At 42.9% G+C, this 25,544-nt stretch overlaps 1 long non-coding RNA gene across 1 annotated transcript; it reads left to right on the forward strand.

The window, feature by feature from the left end:
- The first annotated feature begins 12,970 nt into the window (after positions 1 to 12,970).
- On the forward strand, positions 12,971 to 16,069 carry LOC116634352. The gene is made up of 3 exons (XR_004299954.1): positions 12,971 to 13,104; positions 13,228 to 13,420; positions 15,243 to 16,069. It is a non-coding gene; the product is annotated as an uncharacterized LOC116634352 (long non-coding RNA).
- Positions 16,070 to 25,544: the final 9,475 nt, after the last annotated feature.

The raw sequence follows: 25,544 nt of genomic DNA on the forward strand, positions 1-25,544 counted from the left end.
ATATATTTTACTCTACATACCAACCAATATACTACCAAAAGAAAGCACGTGACTGCATCCACCCCCATCTTCTTCACTCCAGAACACTGGCCACCTCCCTCTCAGCCACCGTAGCAAGGACCTGGTTCTGGTGCGGCTCTGGACCGCATCTGGACCCTTCTCAGCTTCTGTATTATGCACGCCGTGGTGCCGCGCTCCTCTCGCCTTGGCCCCACGTCTTCTCCATCAGCATCCTTTGTTCCCCCCCCGCCCCGACGCTAACGACATGCGGGTGTCCTGCCGGACCTCTTCCATCTTTAGAGCATATGTATATACGCGTGGATACTGTGTATACACATAAGGTGTTCGTCCTAGTGTTCTTGGGCTGCAGTAACACATCACCACAAAAGAGCTAGCTTAAAACAGAAACTTACTCTCTCGCAGTTCAGGCCAGAATTCTGAAATGAAGGTTTTGGCAGGGTTGGCTCCTTTTGGAGGCTCTGAGGGGGAATTCCGTCCATGTCTCTCTCCCTGCTCTGGTGGTCACGGGCAGCCCCCAAGGTGCTGCTTTGCTCACAGGTGCACCACTCACATCTCGGCCTCCGTCTCTTTCCTGCAATGGTGCTCTCCTGTGTCTCTGCTTCCCAAATCTCCCTTTCCTTTTTTTTTTTTTTAAAGATTTTGTTTATTTATTTGACAGAGAGAGACAGCGAGAGCAGGAACACAAGCAGGGGGAGTGGGAGAGGGAGAAGCAGGCTTCCTGCCGAGCAGGGAGCCCGATGCGGGGCTCGATCCCAGGATCCCGGGATCATGACCTGAGCCGAAGGCAGACGCTTAACGACTGAGCCACCCAGGCGCCCCTCCTTTCTTTATTTATAAAGATTTATTTACTTATTTTAGAGGATGGGGCAGAGGGAGAGGGAGAGAGAATCTAAAGCAGACTCCCTGCTGATCGTGGAGCCCAATGTTGGTGGGGGGAGGGGTCCTCAACCTCACAACCCTGAGATCGTGACCTGAACCAAAATCAAGAGTCAGACACTTAACGGACTGAGCCACCCAGGTGATCCTCCCTTTCCTTTCTTTTATAAAGACACTCAGAAATTGGATCTGTGGCTCATTCTAAACTCAGGATAATCTCATCTCCAGAATATTAACCTAATTGTATCTGCAAAGACCCTGTTTCCAAATAAGGCCACATTCACAGGTAGGGAGGTTGGAACTTAGAGATAACTTTTGGGGGTAATTCAAACCACTATTGTTTCCTTCAAAAAAAAATTGTATTATGTGTTACTCAACTTCTCTCAGTCTTGGTTTTCTCACTTGATAGAACATAGTAAGATTTCTTCCAAGTTTTTGGATAAAAATCAATCTCATTATTTTAAGTAACTACAAAACAGTTCATTGCATAAATGTACCATATTTTATTGAACCATTTTCATATTAATTGGCACTTATTTGGGGTTTGATTTCATTAAGTATGAATATTAAGGGATGCAATGAACATTCTTAGAAAGATAGTCTTACAGTCTGATATTTTATTTCTATGGAATAGGTTCCTACACGTGGCGTTGCTCTGTCAAAAATACATATGAGTCGTTTAAATGTTAATAGAAGTTTCCAGATTGCTTTCCAAGAAGGATGAAACAATTCACATTTCCACCAAAAATTTGTGAGAGTATAGTTTTCCCACATCCCAGCCAGTTTTTTTTGTTTTTTGTTTTTTTGTTTTTTTTGTTTGTTTATTTGTTTGTTTGTTTTTTTAATTTTCCAATCTGGTGGGTATAATGTGAGAGCTAGTACTTGGATTTGAGTTTCTCTGACTACAAGAGAGGTTGAACATCCTGTTATGAGACTATAGGCTACAAGAATTTACTCGTCTGTAGTTTATTGGTATTTTTTGTATATTGTCTCTTGGATTATTCACATCATTGTTACCAATTTGCGAATGTTTTTTACCTATTTGTAAATTTTAATCCTTTTTCTCCCTTTGAACTTAATCCTTTAATGCCCCTGGAGCGCAATGTTTTTCTCCCTCTTTCATTTGCAGTTGACTGTGTGTGTGGTATCTTTTCTTTATAAAAATTACTTTATTTTTAAGTAGTCAAATATATTTATTTTATGGCTTTTGGATTTACTCCCATGCTTATGAAGACCCTGTTACCACTAAGTCCAACAGATCACCCTGGCTAGTTTTGTTTTATAATTTTCACCTTTAAATTTCTACCTGTAAGTCATCAACCCATATAGTATTTTGCATATCGTGAGAGACAGAATCCAAGATGATTTTACTTTAGACAGCGAGCCAGTTGCAGCCATGCCTCTCTCCCTTTCTTACTGAATTTACTCCTTTGTCAAGGTCCCATAATGTACTGGGATCCATTTCTAGGATTTTAATATTGTTCCATTTTTCCATATTTGAGTATCTCGGATTTTGTAGATATGCACTCATATCATCAGCAAGAAGAATCATTTTATCTTTTTTCCAAGTATTTTATTTTTTTAAACATTTTTTAATTTAAATTCAATTAATTAACATAGAATGTATTATTGGTTTCAAAGGCACAGGTTTGTGATTCATCAATCTATATAAAGACGATGTCCTTTTCTTAGTAGATTTCCTAGAAACATCAAATATATAAAATAATAATAGTGATAGTAAATATCCCTGTCTTGCTCTCAGTTTTAGTGTAAATCAGTTTAGCATTTCACCATTTAGAATAATATCTGCTGTTGGCTTTTTAAAAATTGCCACTTTCAAATTTAAATTATTTCCTCCCAATTGATTTGCTTGATATTTTATTAAGGATGGATACCTGCTAAATTTTATCAAATGCATTTTTAGAATGTATTGATATGATCATAATTCTTCTCCTTAAAGAGGGTGATGTAGTGAATTGTGTAAGGAGATGTCCTGATGGTGAATCATTCCTACATTTCTAAAATGACGTCTATTTAAATCTAGGTAATCTGGGGGATGCCATTGGATTTTGGTTGCCCATTTTTAATTTAGAATTTTTGCATCTAGAGTTTGCATCTATGTGATTTGGTGACGGTCCATTTATCAGCATCATCTGCTGAAGTCAGTCATTCCTAGCGTGGATCTGTGTGCTGCTCGGTTTGGCCTGTAGGTCTATGCTCACATCCTGCCTTCCCTCGGACAGACTTGTGGGCTGCTGGTGGAGAGGGAAGCTGCCCTTTCCCCGTGGCCCTCATGCCAATGCTCCCACGTACCCCTAATTTCTGCAGACATCACACTCCCCACATTGACACACACAGACAAGGCCTTTTTGTGCCGGATGACATCATGATTGTGAATGCGTCGGGAAGTGGCTTCAAGACTGTGGCCGAACTATAGTGCAGGGATAACGGAAGAGACCCTGAGCCAGAAGAAAAGTGCAAACGGTGATCACTGACTGTATCTCTTCAATGTCCTTCCTAAGGAAACTCCAGCGAGTACTGTAAATTAGTCCATTGAATCTGTGAAATTAATTTTCCCATTCTACAGATCAAAAGAAAAGGAGAGAGGCTTGTTTGAGGTTCTCATAGCTCACTCGCGTGCTTTGTCTCTAAGGGCAGGCAGGCGCGCGTGGGAACGGAACAGAGAGGAGCTGGGGGCTTATCTCTTCATCCGACATTCCTGAGCCTATCCACAAATCCACTTCCCAGTCGGTAAGAAGCAGTTCAGCAATCAACAGAAATTCCTAAATACCTTTTGTACCCAGGAGGCTGGAGCATGCTGACCACACCAAAGCGCCGAGAGACTGGCCTGGCTCCCCCTTGCAGCCCCTGGAGGCCACTTCTGATCAGCCTTGACCTTTGCTACAGGGGCTGCTTGTTTGTTTTATTGAATGGCCTGAGGTGATCCTTCAGCAATGCAAACATGCCAGGCTCGCACTCTCTGAAAAAGAGCCTTCTCCCTGAGCCTGGAATGTGGAAGACAAACATTGTCCCATCTTTCCCAGCTAATGAGGATTCCTGGAATGTGTGAACTATGGCAACTTGCCGGCAAGAACTATGTTTGGGGAAGCCCCCACAATTAAATGGATTCTTAAGATCATTAGAAGACAGAATTATGACAGTGCCCTCAAAAAGAGCAAGAGAACGGCGTGTAGCAAGGCCCATTCAATGGATGTGATTTTATCTTTCCAAACTCTAAGAACATTACTTATGAAGATTTAGTTGCATAAAATTGCTTAGAAGTGACAAAAGTGCTCCATATTTCACAACACCCATTTGTCAGACTTGTTGTTCTGACATCGTAAAACTCCTTTGAAGGTGAATATTGTCACTATGTAAAGAAATAAATTGCTACGGGGACCCCAAGTATGTATCGTCAAAGCACCCTCCGGCATCCCTCATGTGCCCCGCTGCCATCCGCATGGTATTCTTCCTCATGACTTCCTTCTTCAGAAGGAATGAGTGAACTGAATGTGCTCTGTACGTGGATCCCTCAGTCTCCGGAGCATGCTCCTTTGGGAAGTGGTGTAAGACCCAGACTACGGGGTGTCGCTGGCATTTTGAGCCTTATGCCTCCGGGACCTGGCACCTGCTCATCTGGGCATCAGAAGGTGCCACAGGAATATGCAGCAGCATGAGTTTTCACTTCTATCTCCAGGTGTATTCCAGCTTTGTCACTAGGGGGCTGTGATAAATGGTCACAATGTTTTAAATTTCAGCAATATCCAATGATGTGAACATTACTAATGCACAGGAGGATGTCTCAGGTGGGTCGAAGCCAAAGGAAGGGTGGTGATTGGAAGGTTCTCTGGGGCTGATTCAGGATCTCAGCTTTGTCAGGACCCACTGGGATCCGAGTTCCAAATTACCTACCACACCTTAGTTGCAACAGAACGGTGAAAACACACCCTTTCTGAATGGATTATAGCCTCATGCTGTTTAAACACATAACAAACTAGTTTACTTTAGTATTTTTAATTAAAAGTAACATTCATTGTGTTTTCATTATTATAGCGATGCGTGTTTGAGGAAATAAAGATAAGCAAAATTTCTTTAAAAAATTAAAAGGCATGCATTATCTCATTGCATGGAGATAGCTACTGTGAATGCTCTGTGTACATTTATATCCAAACGCCTCTCTCCCTAGATAGAGTCATCTATTTTTCACAAAAATAGACTCATGTTGTCACATCCCTTTGTAACTCTCTTATTCACATAATAATATATCACAAACCAATTTCATTGTCATAAAAAATTCTTGTAGAATATTATTTGAACAATAATTTATTTTGCTATTATTCAGTGGTGATGTAGCTTTATTCCATTCTTTTCCTATTACAAAGTTAAGCTTAGTTTTTAATTTCAATAAGCTATTGCTTATTTTTTCAAATTCATGTTTTAGTTCTCTGTACTCACTGCATTTATCGGGGAACAGGTCCGAGTCTGACTCCAGGCATCGGCTGGTGAGCTGGAGAGGCTCCACCACCCAATGATCCCTGGGTCTGAGGGAAAAGGCCCGTATCAGGCAAGCATTTACAAAGTTAACTCCAAACTAAGGATGAAATTATAAATGCTAATAAGTATCTTGGAGGAAAAGAAGGGCAGGCAATAAGCAAGAGTAACGGGTTTTGACCAGAAACCTCCATGAAGCAACTGCAACCAACAAGGAGGGGACCCTCCGGCGGGGACAGCGTGTTTCAAGACATGAGGAGGTCCGTGGAAGGGACGAGCACCTGAGGAACAGGTGCGTGGAAGAGAGATGTGCAGCCAAGCCGCGCGGGGAGCAGGTCTTAGCGTGGGTGCAGCGAGGGCAACCTGACCACGTTCACCCGAGTCAAGGCCTGAGGGCTGGCTTTGGTGTCCTCGTGGGGCAGGGACAACAGCGACACAGGGAGCGTTAGGAAGCGGGGGCAGCTGTCTGCCTTTGGATGGTGTGGTTTGGCCTGGAGTGAGCAGGGAACAGGTTTTCAGTGGATAGTGCCCCCCCCGCCCCGCCCCTTATCCATGGGGGACACGTCCCAAGACCCCCAGTGGATGCCTACAACCATGGAAAGTTTAATCTATACATGAGCCCAGGAAGAGATGAACAATAGTAAAATAGAGCAATTATAACAACATGCTGAAACAAAAGTCATGTGAATATGGTCGGAAGTGAGTGAATGGCGAAGCGCGGTAGCATCGTAAGGTAGTGGGAGGCTGGCTACTCTTGACCTTCTGACAGGAAGTCGGGAGAGTATCTGCTTCTTGTCCACATTTGATAACAAGGAACTGAAACCACCGACAGCAAAACAGTAGATAAGTGGACGACTAGTGTACTATGTGATGTTTGCAAAACCTTCAGAAAATACCAAAAAGAAAAAGAAGAGCCAAAAATCACCTATGCTTCCACTATCTGACGATAATCTCTGTTAAGATATCTTTGCATATAGCTTTCTAGAGATTTTTTTTAAATATTTTATTTGACACACAGAGAGAGAGCACAAAAGCAGGGGGAGCAGCAAGCAGAGGGAGAGGGAGAAGCAGGCTCCCCACCGAGGAGGGAGCCTGATGCGGGGCTCGATCCCAGGACCCTGACATCGTGACCTGGAGGCAGACGCTTAACTGCCTGAGCCACCCAAGTGCGCCTAGCTTTCTAGAGATTTTTTATGCCTGTGTTTACACATAACACAATATATAAGTTTCTTGTTTTTATATTGAAATGAGATCATACTGTATATTATGCATTGTTTTCTGCTTACTAAACCTTTAATGGCTTTTCATGTTGGTAAATACAGAATTAATAATCTAGAAGTTTCCATATTGCTAAGTTTATTAATTTAATGCATAGCAACAAAAAATATGGATATAAAAATTTACTTTAGCAGACCACAGTTAATGAATAGTTAAGATGTTTCCTTTTTTGTATAAACAATGTTACTTTTGTAATGACTACTTAGATCAAGAAAAAGAACATTATCAGATTCCAGAGGCTCCTCCTGACCTTTTTCCATTACTATTCACTTCTCCCTCTCCAGTGATAACTGCTATCCTGACTTCTAATACTCTGGATTAATTCTGACTGCTTTTGATCTTTCTGAAACAAACAGTGATGTTTAAATTATAATAGTAATATTATATAATAACATATAATATTGTACCATCATAATACATTTTAATTATGTTAATTATTACAGTTACATAATTATATTTAATTATAATATATTTTAATTATATAGATTGTGTCCTCTTTTGCCTGGCTTCTCTTGCCAAGTTATGATTCTGAGATTCACCTATGTTATCCCATGTAACTAGGATTTTGTCATTTATATTGTGGTATAGTATTCTATTGCACAAATGCATCTTTTCCTATATCAGTGATTATTTTCTTAGCAAAAAACTGAAGAAGTGGAACTCATAAGCCAAACATCAAATGTTAAGGCGTTTGATAGATATTTCCAGTTGCTCTCCAGGAAAGATGCACTGATTTACTCTTGGGTCAACTCCACACAGCACGTGCCTGCATCTAATTCTAACCCTGTAGCCAACATCAGGTATTGATTTTATTTTTTAACAACTAAAATATTTATTGTTTTATAATTTAAAAAATATATATACTTTGCTAAGAATTTGCACATGCACAATATATTTATAAAAGCTGTTTTGTAGCCTTTTTGTCCTTAACAATATGTCATGAACATTTTCCTTTGCCTCTAAATCCACAATATGTCATCTTTAATTAATGCATCATAACCTGTAATAGAGATATGCCAAAATTTACTTCCTCAGAGTTCACTATGCGAAAGGTATTGTTTACAGTTTGTGTTTTTAAAATGAAGTCATCAAGTCATAAGATTCTTTAATCTCATGGCAATCCTATGCACTGAGATCTACCAGTATGCATATTTTAACAACAAGGAAACCAGGGCACAAGGAGATTATGTACCAGTTTGCCTTAGATTGATTAAACAGTAAGATTCGGAACCAAAATTTGAAGCTAGTCAGTTCTGGTATCAGCAGCCCTAATTTTAATACCCACAGAGGACTGATTCTTTTAAGTAATTCATTATCGCACTTAACTGTCCTTCAGAACAAAAGGCATGGTTATTCCCACCGAACTTTTGTAGCCTCTTGTAGATTGTAAGTGCCGAATAAATGCAACTTCATTAGAGAAATACAATGTAAACAAGTGGAAAAAAGGTGCTGTTTTCGTTTCTAATAATATTCACACTGATAACCGTTGTTTTCTAGAAACAGGTTCATGAAATCACTGTCCTTTTATTTCTGAGGTTTTAGAGCATGAATCTTTATAGGTTTGGAGAACAGAGATTCTGATACATTTCTAGATGTCAACTTCTATACAGGACAAATTTTCCCAGCTCTGTTATGATTTGTTACCAGTTTCACTCACAAACAGTGCTTGGTTGCTGCTTCCCCTGCTCTAAGCCTGGGCGTGGAGTCGCCAGGTCGACATGATCAAGGGAGTTTGTGCATCATCCGGATAATTTCAGAATAACTTCTTGGCAGTCTTTCCAGAACCACGAGTTAACTGGCTTATCCCTCCACACAGTTCTGGTTCTGGAGTGGCATTAGGATGGGAGATAACAGAAAGGATCAGTTACTTCATTAGGCTTCCTGAAAATTCAAGATAAGTGAAAAGATGTCTGGAAAAAGCGACCGACACCATTTAACTGTTAACTACGGGTTAAAAACAGAGTGTTCGGCCAAGCTCTTTCAACACAGTAGTAACCTAAATTGCCGCTTTCAAAGCCGGTGCCTTTCCCTGCGAAACCCAATAGCTGTCACATGATTAATGTGCTGGTGTCTTATTCTGTTACAGAATCTGCACAATCCACAGCCACCCTCACTGCAGAGACCTTTGTGTAAAAACCTAGCTGAGATCATGCTGTTCTGACTGCAAGCTACGGCACCTTCCACCAAAACATCATAAAGAGCAGAGAATTACTGTTTCTAGTAATCCAGGCCATAAATCAACCCGCTCTGAGGGTGAAAAAACATCACGAGTGTGCCCTGCATTCAGATCCAAAAGCCGAGCTGGAGAATGGCATATTCAGGAAGACTTCCGAGGAGTCAGTATGTGTGCTGAGTGGAACTGAAGGGGGAGGGTGCGGGCCAGGGCAGCGGACAAAAGGCATCTCAGCACCACTGGAATCATTCCAAACGCCTTGATCTCAGCACGCCCTTCCTTGCTGTAACAAGATTTTAAGAATGTTAAAAACTGCCACCTTATCTGTTTGCTGGTATCACCCACTGCTGAACTTATCTGGGCCCACCTGAGAAAAATGCAACATGGCATGACCTTGATTTCCTAGCACCTGACCTTAATGTCTAATCAGTGGCATGTCTTAGCAAAGCCATCTAGAGATGTCACCTCGGCCCTCCCGGCATCCACGATTCCAAAGATGATACTTCATGCATCCTTGAAGAGATCTGCCGGCCCTACTCAGCAACCCCACTCTGCCGACCTAGGTGCTGAGCCCTTCGAGGGTTAGGGGTATTTTAAAATCTTGGTTGCCCCTTCCGTTGAAAATAATTTGGATACCTTTAGGTCAGTTGCAAAAAATCATCTGAGTTCATACGGAGAGTTCTGAAGGGAAGCCTCAATTTAGATTTAGAAAACCATTAACCACTCATGGTTGCTATGGTGCTCATGAGACACACACCTTTCCCTTCCCGTAACAGCTAGTTTGAAGGGCCTACAGTACATAGTAGTGAACACACACACATGTGCACACACATGAATACACACACATGTGCACACATGTACCGTGCACCGACATGCGTGGGCAAACACCCAAGTGCACGCGTGAATATGCATGCACTCGTGTGCGTGCATATTCACAGGAATGGACACATATGTGAATACATGTGCACACGTGCATCATACATGCACGCCCATGCACACGTGTGTATACATGAACTTCGTGTTAATTTTAAAAAGAGGGTTGTGTTTTTTTTGAAACATCCAAATGTGGTCTAGTGGCCCTTGCTTGAAGTGAAGTCTTAAAATCCTGGAATGATATAAAGAGATGTCAGTTATTAAAGCACCGTTACATTAAAAGTGACATTAAAGGACCTGGATTTTTTTCTCTCTCTCGGCAACTTTGGAAGCAAATTTGCTCTGTTGACAAAGTAATAGTTTCCTGCCAGCCTGGCGGGCTCAACCTGGAACCTGGAAATCAAGCAGTTTTCTTTCTGGTTCTGACACTGTCACCGAGAATAAACCCTCTACCATCAGGACAGCACCGCTGCCCCCGTCTGCGACCCAGGCAAGAAGAGCCCCTCCTGCTGCTGTTAGGGGGAATGCAGACGGCCTGCTCCAGCTCACACAGGACTCTCATGGACTGATTTTTGAGAATGGTCATTTCCTACGTAATTAGCAGGGATGTTGCCTCTGAACTTGAAAGCAAAGTCAGGAAAGAGCCTTTCTCACCTCCTTGTTTCTCTATGAAGATGAAATCAGGGAAAAGTAATACCAGTGTGTGCGCCCAAGGCTCTACGGAAAAATGACAGTGTTAGTAAAAGGGCGTCTGGACCCCCGCACCCCCACCCCGACCACACAGCTCGTTCCAGGTCTCCGAGGGAGGGCGTCCGTGAGAAACAACACATCTGTTTCGGATGCCGCGATCTGTTGCTGGGTCTCCGGAGGCTGCTCTCCTTTCTATGACAGAGTCCCTGACCCTCTGCCCTGCGTGTAGACAGCCTCACACATTGGGAGAAACTGGGCTCCTGTCCGGGCCCTCGGGGCGGAGGGCGCCCAGGGTGCGGAGCCGTGGCTTCTAGAAGCTGCATGCTCCTGGCCCCAGGACGCCCCTTGCTCAGCTCCTCCCCCTGCAGCTCGGTCACCTGTTCTGTGCTCCGCCTGGTGCGCTGCTTGCTCAGAAAACCCGTGAGCACGTTCCCGTCAGCCCCGCACTTGGTTTCCTGGCCCAGCTCACCCAGGAGATTCTGCCGCCCTGACCTTCAAGGCCACGTGGAGCACTGAGTGGCCGACGACAGCGGTGGGGGAGAAGAGCCCCCCAACACCAGATCCCGCTGAACATCTTGGCTTTACGGAAGCCTCCTGTCGTTGCCCAAAACTTGAGGAAGCCTGTTCCACCTTTGAAAGTCAAACCCTTGCCTTTATAATCCAACTTGGTTCTCCCTCCACAAAAGAATTCATGGTGCCTGGCCCCGGCTTGACGTTGGGTGTCCCTCTACATGACTGCAGTTTAAGGTTTAACTCCATTGCCCTCGCTCTCACATTTGTTTCTGTAAACTCCCGGCACCCTGAGTCACCAAAGACTCAGCTGGGCAGGAGGATTGTTCACACAGTGACATTTTAGTGAAGAATTTTTAATCTGTTCAGAGGCTGGTCTTCAAAAATCTTCAAATGCATGACAAGGCCGCTCTCCAAATTTGGGGAGAAAACCTGCTGTCCCGAGGGCCTGGTGTGGGGTTCCAGTGGAGCCCAGCTGCAGAAGGGCAGAGGACGGGAGCTCTTCCCAGGCCCAGAGGCCCCCACGCGCCATCCCTTATCTCAGCAGAGCTAACACGCCCCGGAGAATGGCCCAGTGTGTCCTCCCAGACCCACAGCGTGGAGCAGGCTCCCGGCACCTTCTTCCAGGGGAGTAGGACATAGACTGAAGGGAGACGTTGTTAAATGAGGGGAACCCTCCAAATAGATGCTGACCCCCAGGCTGAGAACGTCAAGTTGCTAGGGGAGCTCTGCACGGGCTGGTAGACCAGAGCTGTTCCTCCCGTGGGAGCTGAGTCAGACAGCAGGGACCGTCTGCTCCACATGCTGCGGCAAGGAGGAATGCATCGCAGTATTAGCATCGGATCCTCGAGGACTGTCTTTGTCGTGCCATGTAGATGGCTCAGGGAGCAAACTGTCCTGCTGTGACTTTATATTAATCTCTGGCTTCTGGCTGGTCACGGGGTGTCACAGGCACTATAATTAGATTTTGGAAGTGTATACAGGGAGAAGGAAATGGTGTAATTAAGGTAACCCATCAGATGCCAACGTCACCCTTTAGAAAGGAGCCTGAAATGCATACCGCCAGGTCCTGCACGCACCCTTCAAGGGCCGAGGTGTCAGTACGGTCCTTGCAAGAATTCCAAAGCTCCTTCCAACGCATCCCTCTTTAAGGGAACCTATTTTCCACGCCCAAATCAATCTGACGAGGTTGTTAGCTGAGAGTGCACATCTGGACACGTGCTGCTAACTTAGGGCTAGAGAAGGACAGAGTGCTTAGAGACTTTGACTTTGCATTTGGGCCACAGAACCCTGTCTTCAAGACTGAGAGCTACAGAGGGAAAGGAAAGGAAGGGAAAATTTGTTTTTAAAATTTGAGCTGTGGGGGTTGCGTGGGGAGTCTCTCTCAAATAGTCTAACCAACACACAGGTTCTGGAAGATGATCTGGCCAGGGTGAGCCATGAAAAAGCAAGGATCTGAACCATTTCAGCATGTCCCAAGAAAGAATTTGCTTTTCACACCAGGAAGCTAACTTTTAACTCCCATTTCTAAGAGCAAGGAGAAGTGGAATCGAGTGAAGAAACCAGAAGTCTAACCTAAGTTGTCAGAGTCCAAGTGTGAGCTGTGTTAGTACAGTCAGGTGACTCAACCTCTCTGCGTTTGGTTACGGTAGTCATGCCCCCACTGGCTCAAGTCTTCATTTTTCCACCTCCCCAACTAGCACCCTCTCCCACTGATTCTGGGCTTGGCCAGGGGTTGGCTTTGGCCAATGGGACAGTAAGAAGAGTGACACAGTTGAGACTTGAGAAGCTCTTGCTCATTGGGATGTGCCCTCTCTTGCTGCCGTGGGACCCCTCCCGCCACCCTGCCGGAAGTTGTGGTCAAGGCTTGGTCACCGTTGTCACTCATCCGTGCCCTGGACAAGGGCAGGAGGCGATCTTGCCTAGTGGACCAGAGAACCATGGGCTCCATCCATGGTTGCTGCTCGAAGCCACTAAGTTCGGGGGCTTTTACTCTACAGCAATTAATGCCGGGCATATTCTCTAAGCCTCGATATCTTCATTCCTAAAACGGGGACAATGAAAGCACTTACCTCAGAGAGCGCTTTGAGGATTAAGGGAGGTAATGCCTGGCGTGCTGATGCAGGGTAAACCCACGGTCAGCTATTACAGAAAACGGGCATAGCCATCTAGCACAGTTTTAAAAAGCAAGCGTAAGTAACCCTTTTTCTAAGTCTCTAAGTTTTAAAAACACTTAAGAAATACCAGCTGTAACATTTAAAAATTTTTTTCAGACCAAAGAAAGTACATCAGTTCTCCCATCCTCTCTCCTGCAGTGACAACAAAGGGGCTTAGCATCCCAGGCGAACACTTTGGGCAAGTTGTGCACCCCTCCGGAACTGAAACTCGCCCCCAACAAAGTCTGATGTCATTTACTGGTGGCTCGGGAAATATACCGCCCAGGACACAAGCTCGCCTCCAACATGCCGTCAGTGACTCGCTTGTCACCAGCTTCCCAGCCCTGAGCAGGTGGGGGAAACCCAATGATGCACATGGGGCCTCAGAGCAAGCCTGGCCTGCAGGGAGAGGTGATGGTGCGGGGGGGGGGGGGGGGGGGGGGGGGAGGGGTGGATAATCCACAGAAAGTCCCCAGGGCTAATTAATGACCAACCCTGGAGGGGCAGGAGCGTGTCCTCTCAAGGAAGATCAACACTGCAGGCAGATAGACAGTAGCGACTATGTTAGGTGCTGAGCTCCTGGGCTGATGACGCGAGTTCACGTGCTACCCATTTACTTACCCATCAGACGCCCTCCACGCTGTATGGCAAGAAAATATGGGGGAGCACAAAGAAGGGGGAACAGTCCTGCCATCTCTCGGGGGCCTCCTGGGTGCCCAAGCACCCGCAGGCTGCCACGAGAGAGATGCTGAGGGCAATTCTAGCAGAGCAGGGAATGTGAGCCCGGGTTTGAACCCAGCATTTCTGGCTCCAAAGTCAGAATTCTTTCTGCTCTTCCATGCTAGTTGGAAAGAGGAACTATAAAGCATTATGATGAAATGGTGGGGGAAATAGTAGAAATCCATGGCATCCTGAGGGAAGGCTTCAATTCTTGCAGAGAGAGAGAGGTGACTTGGACATAAAAGAAGTAGAATACCTAGTTCCATCCCCGGCAATTCACAGAGAATTTAGAAAACAGAAATCTAAAACAGAAAAACAAAGGACTAGCATAATTGCCACGATGAAGCTTAGTCTGTAGGGATTATCTTTCTGGTATTAAAAGAGGCTGATAACTACCCCCCCCCATAAGGATTATTACAAGAGCCATTGGTAAGATCTGTTATTTTACAGAAAAATGGGTTTTTGAACATGTTAGTCAGATTGTAGGGCTAAATCTCCCGAGTGCATGACTAGAACTTCTGTTGGAATGACATTTTTATTCATTCAGGAAGCATTTATTAAACACTTGCTAAGAATAGTGCACAATTGGGAGGGGATGCCAGAAAACTCAGAACTAGAGGACTCTGCAGTGTTGGGAAGATAAGACGCATAGAAGGGGTGTGTCATAGCACAGAGTGAGTGCCACTGAACGCAGACGTGAGCAGAGCCAGCCCAGATATTCCAGAGAGAGTAGGAGAGGCTTGGAGGGGCTGGTGCGGAGCAGGCCCGGGTCAGGCTGCGACAGAGGGAGAGCCCACGTGGCGAACACACCTTGTCTTCCAGAACAAGATGTCCTGTGTGGCCTCCGTGAATGTGCCCTGGCCACGGAGACCCTGGCTTTAGGGGGAAGCACTGAGGGGCACTGAAGCCTCCCTATAGCTCCCCAGAGAAAGTCCAGGGATCCTCTGAGGTGTGCGAATCAACCTCAGTGTTAAAGAAAAAAAAAAAAGGTTAAGCTTGTTTACTACAAAAAGAATTCTCATTTGCATTACTCTTTCTCATCTCAGAATAAACGTTGTTTAAAAATCCAGTGCAGGGAACACCCAGATGAATTCGAATTTCAGAGAGTGAAGTAGAAGTCTGTCTATGTGCTGCCAGGGCGTTCTTTGTGGGGTCTGGGACCCTCCTTGGAAGGAGTTGGGAGGAGCTAGACCTCCTTCTAGGACGGGTGGGATTAGTCGTCTTTCACTCACGAGAGAGCAGAGCCCAAAGAGGCCTGCAGTGCCCTGGTGAGCAGAGAACTTCCCAGTCTTTTTAATATCCATCACATTTAGAGTGACCAGAAGCTTTCTGTTCCAAGGAATCAAATGCATTTTCAGAGTAAAGAATATTTCTGTAGTGGGAAGAAGCAATTATCTAATAAACGTTTGTGGATTTGATTCAAATCAAATTTGTATGTTTTCTTTTCTTAAAAGAGGAAAGTGCAGAAGCAAAGCTTTCTGAAGATCAGGGCTCTGAGGCCCTGGAAGAGGTGACGGGAAGTGATTGAGAAGTCCCCACAGCCACCATCTGGAAGCTTGGGGTGGAGTCCTCCCGGGGACAGAAGGACAGACGGCCCGCTCCTTCCCTGCCCCAATATTCTCAGGAGGAAGCAGGAGCCCGTGTTGTCTTCTGACCCGGAATCAGCAGGGTTGCCATAGAATTTACAAGCAACTTCGAGACGCTGCACTGAGATGGAAGATTTAGGACTGGAGAATTAATTTTCTTTTCCTCCTGAGTAAAGCAGCTCTTTTTCTAAAGCCAAGAATCCTTACAGAATGAATGTACCCAACGGAAACGAGCCAGTAAGCACTGCATGACCCCAATAATTCCGATCATTTTGTGCCGCATTTTGCAGTGGCCTAAATTAAGCAGAAGAGAATCCGCAGGACACGGTGCTCCTGAGAACAAAGCTGAAACTCTGCCAGTGGAACCTCGTTCCCTGGGGGGAGACTCGGGGCGGTGTCTTCTAGAACCTAAGAAGAATAGCCCAGAGCTTGGTTTGTGGATGGAGCACTGTTTCTTGGGTGTAAGGGTTTTAAGGGAAACAATAACCAGCAAACAGAGACAGAGAAGTCAGATCCGGATTTGACAAGAACACTTCTTTATTAAAATGTAATCTAGACAATTAGAACCTTGTAGCTAATTCAAACGGAAAATCCTGCAAAATGACAGTCTTCTCGTAAAATTTTATGTGTTTTCAAGTACATATTCCCCTTGCTCAGTCACACTTGCAAAATGATATCCATCTGCATATGAGCCCAGAAGAATATTCTTAAAGCAGGAAATTTTAAGAGAAAACAATTGTAATAGTAATAAAAATAAGATACATTACTTTTCAAATGTACTTCGGTTTTATGAGAAGGGTTTGGTTACATAATACCTGTATGAGCTCAGTTCACTTTTTTGTACACAGAATCAATATTTCATTTTCCTATAAATCTAATATAAGAACAATTCTTCAGCCTTATCTTCAAGCACTGCAAATTGTTAACACAAAACATGTCCATAGAAATTAAGGAAAAATAATCTTTATAAAATATGAATGAGCCTAAGTCTAAACAAAGATATTGATAAGGCTAGCACAAACACTGAACAAAGACACAGGCTTGAGATGTATTTAAAATGTCACTAAGTGCAAAGTTCTCTGTCCCCAGGATTTAAAAATAAAAAAAAATAAAAAAAAAAGAAAAGAAAAAAGAAACCATCAGAGGACGGCAAAAAAGAAAAAAAAATAGTCAAAAATATTGATCAGTAATAGTCTTCAGTTTTATGTACTCTAGTAAAATTAGAATGTAAGTATAGTGAAATTGTCTTCCAAACAAAACTCTTAGAAAAAGTGAAAAAAGAATATCAGTGGACTTCCTACACTGATATTCTATGAAATGTTTCAAAAATATTAATAAATGTGTCACAGAATAAATACCCATGGTCAAACAAGTTTAGGGAAAGTGATCCGTGTTGTTTGAAATTCTCTTTTCAAATTAAAGGCTCTGAGAAGTTCTGCAACAAAGAGTCATATTTAATCCACCATTTTCAAGACTTACTGGAGAACAGGACACCTTTTCCTCTCGCACACCTATCAACAACCTAAAGAATGATTTCTCAGGAAATACTAATTTGACAAAGTTGGTGATTTAAATAGATCAGGGTCTCTGCCTTTATTACCCAAACTTTCCAAAGGAAATGAAGCGCTATTGAAGAAATCCTTTGAGATTATATTGACTTGTGCCGTCAGTCAAAAGCATGCCGTCCCTTTTTCCACTGCGATGGTTATATTCCCGCCTCCTGGTCTCCCAGCTCTCAGGAGGGACCCGCTCCTTTGCATTGGAAATCTGATCCCCAGAACCTCCAGCAGGGGGCTCTGTTCACTAGCCCTGACAGCCAAGCACTTGAAGACCCGTCAAGGTTAAGATGGCTCAACAAATAACAAGCCAGGAATGTCATCTGGCCCATTAGGACACAGCATTATAAAAAAATGTAATCATGGTTCAAGAATGTTGCATGAGAGAAATCTGTGCTCAGAATTTTATTATTAGGTTTTATCATGTGTGCATTTTCAAATATAGCTAAGAGATCCCAAAGGGGGGTGGAAATGAAAACCAAGGAATATTTTTTATAAAATAGTTATCAAACTATAAGACTTACATTGGAAAATTTTAAGGGACTTAAAAGCTTCCCTACATAGTTGACAACTCAAGTATACCAATTTTCTATCAAAAATAGTGGAGAAAAACAAAATGTGAAAGTACAGTATTGAAAATAAGTGGAAATAAATGACTTCCACGGAGATGAGGAACAGATACCTCTCTCAAAAACAACCTCCTTCAACTAAAGAAAGCACATCGTGTTGGCAAAGTTGTACTTCGGTGAAGTTCGCAAACGTAATCTGGATTACTTTTTCTTAAACCCTTTCTCCCAGATCTCACTCAACACACACCTACCCCCGAAGGGACCAAAACAAAACAGAAAGAGTGTTTTAAAATACATATAAATTGGGTTGTAAACAGATACAAGTATTTGGTTCAAAGTGAAAGCAGTGCCACTTGAACCAGAAAAGCTGGAAAGAGGACAAATAAAGTAGCCAGACAAGAAGATCAAGGGTGCAAAATAGACTTCACTGACGCACGCGACATTTTGCTCTTTCTTTATTCACAGCAGAAGGTGGCTCTTCGGAGGGGCGCATAGTCCCACTGGGAAAGATATGCAGCATGACAGGTGCCAAGAGGCATCTACAAGACGGGAGCGACTTAGTCCCTCCCAAGCCTTAGGAGGGTTTATATGTGATAGGCGTGCACGCACACACACACACACACACACACATCTCACCAGTGAAACAGCCAAACCTTTGCCATTCTCCCATTAAAATGCCAAAATTATCTTTATAAATAAACTGTAAATAACTCAAATGGTCTGCCCTCTAATTTTCCCATAATCATGTGTAGATGAGTCTGAGAATGTGATTACTCTCATCCTACATTTTGATCTCATAATCAAAAATCAATGTTATGTTGGGGCACCTGGGTGACTCAGTTGGTTAAGCAGCTGACTCTTGTTTTCGGCTCAGGTCCTGACTTCAGGGTCCTGGGATTGAGCCCTGAGGGCCTGACTCTGTGCTCAGCGGGGAGTCTGCTTGAAATTCTCTCCCTCTGCCTCTCCTCCCCGTTGTGTGCTCGCTCTCTCTCTCTCAAATAAATAAATAAATATTTTTTTTAAAAAAAGCAGTGTTATGTAAAGATGTGATTCCCACATACTCTGTGCTGTCATGTACTTTTTATTTTGCCCCAGACCAGTGACTCTGGAATGTGTGGAAGGTGCACACTGTGAACTGTGTGCAGGGGGCAGATCAGATGTGGGGCAAGTACAATGTAATGTAAGTAAGTAACACCGAGCATTTTCCTACAAAGGGGATATTCACTGAGGTGGTTCTCTGTCCTGACTCCAGGGGAGACCATTGCATTCCTCCAGGCATTTCTCCCCCAAGTGGGGCTCTGCAGGCCACAGGGTGGCTATTTCTAGCAGCCAATAGTGAGGACCTGGCTGGAATAACAGGGCCCCGATGAAAGGGAGGAGACAGAGCCTCAGAACTCACGGGAAGCCCATGCCTGCCACTCCCCAGTCCCCTCGCTGGTCACACCCCACATGAGGGGGCTTGGAGACTAAACATGAGTCTCTGGAGTTTATGTCACAGAGAAAGTGGCAACTAAGAGCTAAAAGCAAGTTACTCCACGGGATCAGATCATTACAGAGTTTTCAAACAGGAAGCACCCTACATATCAGCTAGAAACAGAGGTAGGCTGCCAAATACTTAAAAACGAACACTAAATCAGGGAATAAAGCCCTGATTTGTACCATTTGCCAGTATCTGGGATATAAATACTCCCACCCTGGCCAATTTCAAGCCACCAAAGTGAGATCATTGGATGAAGAGTCGGGAAGAAAGATGTCCAATTGGCCCGTGGGAGTGGGTCTGCGCACAGCACTGAGCTCAGACAGCCCAGGGCGGGGGATGCAGGTTTCTGAGCAGGCTCCAGATTCCAGGTCCAGGGAACACAGTTAGAACACAAAAAGTATTTGGCTCAGGAATTTTGGGTCCCATGCTGGAATTACTTCTCTTTCTCATAGATTAGAATTTGTTTAAAACAGATACTTATATAGTATTTTGATGTTTATTAAACCCTATAAGCAAACTTATTTTGTATTTTTAAAAGTAGTTTTCACTACCTTAAAAATAATTTTTCTGAAGCAAACCACAACTCTCGTTCGGTAATGGAATATGAAAACAAGCATCCGTACGTTTCTGTACCTTATTTTGACATAATTTGGATAATGTGTACTCAATAAATTTTCAAGTCAATTTTTTTCTGCTGCCTTTTCTGTTTTACTGCTAGAGTCATCTCAATTTTAGCTTCACTTTTCTCCCTCAATTTGTCAAACAGCATTATTATCCCTTGTTCAGAATCTCTCTCACTATGGGACTGGGAGGCACGGGTGCTGAGGGGTGGATGGTGCCGGAAGCACAGAAAAAAACAGCGAGAAGCAGCAGAAGTGTTCGCCGAGCCCCTGGCCCACTTACCAAAAACAAGGAGTTGGTCTAAGTTATCTCCGTATGTTTCCATAAGGCTTCTATCCTCTCGCCTCTTACTGCCAAGTAAAAATGAAATTTCTTCTCATGCCCAAAAGCCATACAGCTCTTATATGGACATACGAACTTCAAAGCATTTACATTTCTTATGGATCTTATGTGATTCAATATGCAGCCTGCCGAATATTGAACATGAAGCTAAAGAAAGAGGCAGCATTGAGAAAGAAACTCATAATAGTTCTAACGTACAATAGCAAACAATTGGTTTGGACCAGTAAGAACCTTGATACTATACTTTGTGTGTGTTTGTTCTAATCAAGAGCCTCCAAAGACATGGAAATTTACAATAAGCCCCCTCCAAATAATGAGTGTCTTAGATGAGTAAAGTTGAAAACTTTTCAAATTCCCAACTCCTCATTTTTATTCATTGTGGTATTTCTGGGTTTATTTCATTACCTCAATCAGTAGAGTGCATGGAAATAATTCAGGTATTTTCATCTTTGTGCCTTGGAAGCTCCCCAGTGCTCTTAAACACTTTCTGTGCTTGGAAAAAATATTTAGGGTTGCAAATATTCTGAACATGCCAAGGTGGTATGTTCTTTTTTCAATTTGACTATAAGGTACTGATATAGACCAGTTTTGTGAATTTTAACAATGTCATTTAGAATAAAATATAAATGTGATAGAGCTCAAAGGATTTTGCATCTTCAAAGTGCTATACTCAATAACTCTAAGAAAATGTAAAATCAGTCATAAAAAAGAGCAAGATGAACTCTATAAAAATACAGCACGTAACAATATAAGCACTGAGGAATTAGTGAAGGTAATTAAATATCAAGAACATTTTCAAAGGAAACAAAGAAGCAAATCAGGGTCTAAAAAAACTAGACACGCCTTTAAAGAGGAACATCACAATTAGATAATTAGATGAGTGTATTTGGGAAACCTCGTTTTTTTGCTCGTTATTTATTTTAACTAAAATTTGAAACAACAGTAAAAATGCAAATTAAAAAAAAAAAAATGAAGGGTGGTCCATGGGAGTCCAGCGATACCAACTTAGCTAAATAATTTTCCAATACTGTGCAAAAATATTAAGGAAAATATCAATAAAAAGGAAATACCAAGAGACAAGCGCTCACTGTGTTGCCTCACCTGAGCAACCTCCGTGGAATCAGCTGGAAAGACAGACACAGCTCCTCTCAGTATTTACATGGTAACAAATAAATCTAACACAAGGGGCTTTGTCCAAACGCCTTTCCCTCTCCCTCTTTTTGAAGTGCATAAAGTAAATTGCACATCTTTAAAGACTCATTAGGAGATGGACGAATCCCAACAAAGGGAGTATCACTGACCACATGTGTTGGAAAGAAGCTTCTGTTTTGTTAAACATCTCTGAAAGCCTGACAGTTTTATGTAAATGCAATTTGTTAAACCCAGTTCTAAGTGGAAAAAATCCCATGCTGTCAACTCATGGGGGATGGTGCTTTTTTGTTGTTTAACACTGCAAACCAACCACGGTATCTCAAAATTCAAAGAAACCAGAAACAGATCTAAAAGGTAACTACTACTAACACCCGCTTCTTGTGCGCGGAGAGGGTATGTTGGAAGTTGAGGGGCAGGAGGGGCGATCAGAGTGACCGCTGCAAAACCAGGGTAACATTTAGCATGGGTTCGTTTCATCCAGGCTGAAACTTTGATAAGAGTGCATATGTGTCCTAGCGACAGCAGGTGACTCAGCAAAGGCAGAAGAGCCTGCATGAATTGTAAGGTTAACATGCAGGACTCTTCCAACCCAGCATTGTGGGAAATTACAGACATGGTGGATGTTTGATATGCTAGTGGAAGAGAATACATAGTGTCCTAGAGAGGGCACGAGGCCAATTTGGTGGAGTGTATGGCTACTCTATAAGGATCGGATCTCATGAAGTCGGTATGGTACTATATACAATATTTTCTGGTGTTCTCATGGTGATAGGGTGTCACAATACAATAGCCTCCAAACTGACCACCCAGACCCAACACTGTTCCCCTCTAACCCCCTTCCATTCTGCCAGCACCAACATATTTCTGAAACAGCCACTCTGATCATGCTACTTTCTTACATAAATATCTCAGATGGTTCCAGTGTTTGGTCTACGACATAAATAAAATCGTAAAGGTATTTTAGCAGATGGCCCCAATCTACCATTCTATGACTGATGCCATGCCCCGCACCCTCAACCCCGGCTCATTCCATCTCCTTAGAAAGTTCTCATCTGCCTTCTCTACACAGCTAACTGATTATCTTCCATTGGTTACTTCCAAGCGTCACTTCCTCAGGATGGTGCCTCAGGTAGAATTAATTCTCACTCTTCCTTGCTCCAAGAGCATCTCACTTGTACAGAAAGATTATACAGAGTTAAGTAGGTGTCACATTGTATTCAAGTTTAGAATAGATCATATTTGTTTCATTGTTAATATGTGTGTGTCTAAGTTAGACTGAGGTCCCTTGAAGATGAGGGCAAGTTTTTTGTTCTATATCCAACTGCCCACCCACAGTGAACACACAGCAATTGTTAGTTCAATAAATAGGGTTTTATAAGATTACAAATTTGATTATTTAAGATCAGTGACTTTCCATTTTGCAGACTCAAAAATACAGACACAATGCTTAGACTCACCCAGTGAGTTAGCAGCCACTCTATTAAATGATAGATAAACACAAAGACTTACAGATATATAGATTCAGATCGACCCAGACGTTATATATTCTTTCAAAGGTTCCTGAACTCTCAACTTTCCTTCTATAAGCAAGGTGACATATCAACAAGACTTGCATTAGAAAAACTTTTATTTGCAAAATTCATAGCATAGATATTGTTATTGGGCTCATTTTTTACATGAGGAAACATTAGCACACAAAAGCTAGACTAATTTACAGGCCTTTCTTGGTGAATTAACAACAAAGCCCCAGCTAGGAGCCAAGATTTACTGAACCTCCAAGTTAATCTTAGTCCACTGAACCATTCTGTGGCTCAGTGGAATAGACCTAACGAAGAAGGACAGGGTTAAAACAGCACTCCTTCTGCTACCAGCCGCTGTCAGGAGGAGATGGCTAGAATCTACCTCATCCCTGTGGGTAATGAGTCAACAATAACCATATATCTCTTACTGATTTGAAACAAGCACTTGACAACTGGTCATGGAACTATTTGGGGCATAATACAGGGTGAGGTCAACAGATAGAGCATTAAACCTATTGAAGTCTAATGTCTTTTGTAAAACTCTACTTAGCTCCAATACATAAGTATCTTTCCTCAGCACTAGATGCCTTGAAAATTATATTTTACAGGGGAAAAAATAAAACTTGCCAAGTTATGCATTGAATGTGACAACCTTCAGTACATTTGGATGTTTCTAAGAAATGTTTCCTAAATTACATTTGGATTTTCTGCATGCTAAGGGAAACAATTTGCATGTCATCAACAGATACATGAAAATCCCAAGCTGTGTTAGAAAAACTTTATAAACATAAACATTTGGTATGCCAAATTTTATGCCTAAGTATCAAAGGACTAGTAGCTTCCTCATGGTTCTGTATTTACAATGTTGGCTGGGTCGAATCAATGATGGATATGGTGTTTTCATTAAAAAGAACAATGAAAATGGTAGGCAGATTTGGGAATGCATGAATAACCGTATGAGGAAAAAATGGGGGAAAGTATATAAGGGTATCTTAACATGAAATCACTTCTCTTTTGAGTTTAATGTTCATAGGAAAGCAGTGCCAAGTAAACACACACACACACACACACACACACAACCCTGGCATGAAATGTTGCAGCTATGTGACCTTGCACAAGTCGCAGACTCTGAGCCTGGCTTCTAATGTACAAAAGGAGAATGGTTATGTCTTCCTCTTCCTCACAGACTACTGAAAATATTAAATAAGTCCCTGAAACCCATTAAAACTATGAAAAGCTATTTTATAAAGAGGCATCAGAGAAAGCAACAAAGTTGATGAAACAAAGTCCAAAAGGTGAAAAACCGATGAGATGTAGACAAATATAAAGGTATCAGTGATCCATCTTGAGTGTGATGCTTTTTAAGTCTGGTACCGTTGTTTCTGATTCTTGAATTATGACTTCATTTCCAGAAAGAAAACTAGATCATAAAATGAGCCTCTTAAGGCAGGCTTGCTTACTCAATACCTGTTCTCAGGTGGCAAGCTCCCTTTGGGTCTCTGACCCATTTGGACCCACTGGTCCTGCAGTGGCCTCGCCCACACGTGTTGGTCTGCCAGCAGGAGACAGGGAGTTCTGTGACCAAGCATAGCAGGAAAGATAACCCCTTCCCCCCGCCAGGAGCAGCGCTCAAAGAAAGAGCTTCTGGAAGAGTCCTTCGGTTTGTCATTCTCCATGACCATTGGATTTCTTACCTCACTTTCCTGTTTTCTTGTTTTCTTCTGCCATTTTCATATTTTTATTCCATTTTTTGGTGAAATTACTTTATTGTTTCCTTTGGGATCTCTACTTCCCCCCATGGTTACTTTCCTTTCTCTAGAATCTCTTGCCATGGTTCCCCCCTGTGGTTGTGTACTTCTCTTTCTCTTCTTCCTCCCTCCCTTTCTCTTCTCCCAAGGTGAGGTGGATATGGCGCCAAGAGCTCGATGCTTTGAGGGGCCCATGAAATATTTCCATTTCTTTTAGAATCAGGAGAAACCATGAATTTTTAGGTCAAATCAAATGTGTCAATAAACAATTTAACATATTCATCTTTATAGAGACAGAGTCATCAAATATAGTTGTGAATATGTTGTTTTTATGGAAGAAGGAACACCCAGACAACAGTCCCGAAGCCCACAAAAGTCATAATGTCACCCCATCATCTCCCGCCACTAAGCCTACCAACACTGTCACTTTACTTTTACAGTAAAATCCACTCTGTCATTTTTAAAGTTTCCCCAACAACAAAGTCAATAACTAACTTTCCTGTATTCCCACGGTGGTTTGAACCTATACACCCATTACTGCAATGATTATATTAACATCAATTATCATTGTCTGAGCCTCAGTGGAGTGTGAGCACTTTGGAAGCCTAAACCTATCTTATTTCCCTTTTCAGGGGATTAATCAATATTTCATATACTAACTAATCAGCACATGAATCGATCAATGATCAATGACTTACCCTGTGCCCACTGGTGCTTCTCTGTCATCAGAGAGTACACACCCCACCCAGCCGCCGAATGCGCTCATGAGCAGGGAGGCTCCCGTGGGAGGAGGAGGGGCACAGCCATGGCAGAAAGTCAGGGGAAGGTGGCAGAACTGTCAACAGTATCACCGGCTGGTGAGGGAGGGTGTGACTTCAGAGACCTGTTTGCTGCTGCCGATGTGGCAACTGGAATTGTGAACGTCTTTGGTGTGTTAGGTCCTCTCATCCTACATATCCTGTTTGCCGACGGAAACTTCCACTGACAGACCCTGAGTAGCTTGCTGCACACAAATGAATATGTATTTCTGGACACAGCAAACCAACCCATTATCCACACTCACTGAAGTCTGCTCGACAGAGGCAGCAGAATTCCCAGAAAAAAAAAAAAAAGACCCTGGAATTACAAAATACTCACACCATCTTTGTGTGTTCATGGAAAAGTGCCCCTGGATCAGATGGA

Source organism: Phoca vitulina, unplaced genomic scaffold (genome assembly GCF_004348235.1).
Source record: "Phoca vitulina isolate PV1807 unplaced genomic scaffold, GSC_HSeal_1.0 scaffold9, whole genome shotgun sequence".
NCBI lineage: Eukaryota > Metazoa > Chordata > Mammalia > Carnivora > Phocidae > Phoca > Phoca vitulina.